Source organism: Arachis stenosperma, chromosome 3, assembly GCF_014773155.1.
Source record: "Arachis stenosperma cultivar V10309 chromosome 3, arast.V10309.gnm1.PFL2, whole genome shotgun sequence".
NCBI lineage: Eukaryota > Viridiplantae > Streptophyta > Magnoliopsida > Fabales > Fabaceae > Arachis > Arachis stenosperma.
Genome location: NC_080379.1, coordinates 88,679,634 through 88,680,887, shown reverse-complemented (window position 1 = coordinate 88,680,887; position 1,254 = coordinate 88,679,634). Strand labels below are relative to the sequence as shown.

General features: G+C 39.6%; 1 non-coding gene across 1 annotated transcript; it reads right to left on the bottom strand.

Moving 5' to 3' along the window:
* Positions 1-520: 520 nt before the first annotated feature.
* LOC130971154 (small nucleolar RNA R71) lies at positions 521-628 on the bottom strand. The gene has a single exon (XR_009082390.1). It is a non-coding gene; the product is annotated as a small nucleolar RNA R71 (small nucleolar RNA).
* Between the last annotated feature and the right edge of the window lie 626 nt (positions 629-1,254).

The window sequence follows — 1,254 nt, the reverse complement described above, 5'->3', positions numbered from 1 at the left end:
CATTCTTGTTGAAGCTGATCCTGAACCTGAAAGGACTCTGAAGAGGAGCTTAAGAGCAGCTAAAGCACAACTCTCTGGAGAGGACCTGAAAAAAATTTTCTAAAAAGAAGAGGACATGGCAGCCGAAAATAACAACAATGCCAACAATGCAAGGAAGGTGCTTGGTGACTTTACTACACCAACTCCCAACTTCTATGGGAGAAGCATCTCTATTCCTGCCATTGGAGCAAACAACTTTGAGCTTAAGCCTCAATTAGTTTCTCTGATGCACCAGAATTGCATGTTTCATGGACTTCCATTGGAAGATCCTCATCAGCTCTTGGCTGAATTTTTGCAAATCTGTGACACCGTTAAGACCAATGGAGTTGATCCTGAAGTCTACATGCTTATACTTTTCCCTTTTGCTGTAAGAGACAGAGCTAGAATATGGTTAAACTCACAACCTAGAGACAATCTGAACTCTTGGGAAAAGTTGATCAATGCCATCTTAGCTAAATTTTTTCCACCTCAAAAGATGAATAAGCTTAGAGTGGAAGTTCAAACCTTCAAACAGAAGGAAGGTGAATCCCTCTATGAAGCTTGGGAAAGATACAAGAAATTGATTAGAAGGTGTCCCTCTGACATGCTTTTAGAATGGAGCATCATAGGTATCTTCTATGATTGTCTGTCTGAGTTATCCAAGATGTCATTGGACCATTCTACAGGCAGATCTATTCATTTAAAGAAAACACCTACAGAAGCCCATGAACTCATTGAAATAGTTACAAATAACCAGTTCATGTACACTTCTAAAAGAAATCATGTGAACAATAGGACAACTCAGAAGAAAGGAATTCTTGAGATTGATACTCTGAATGCCATATCGGCTCAGAATAAAATATTGACTCAGCAACTCAGTATAATTTCTCAAAATCTGACTGGATTGCAAGCTGCATCTGGCAATGCTAAAGAAGCCTCCTCTGAAGGAGAAGCTTATGACCCTGAGAATCCTGCAATGGAAGAGGTGAATTACATGGGAGAACCCTATCGAAACACCTACGATTCTTCATGGAGGAATCACCCAAATTTCTCATGGAAGGATTAACAGAAGCCTCAACAAGGATTCAATAACAATAATGGTGGGAGAAAAAGGTTTGGCAATAGCAAACCTTTCCCATCATCTTCTCAGCAAGAGATAGAGAATTCTGAGTAGAGCCTCTCTTGCTTAGCAAGCATAGTCTCTGATCTATCTAAGTTTCATAAATGAAACAAGAT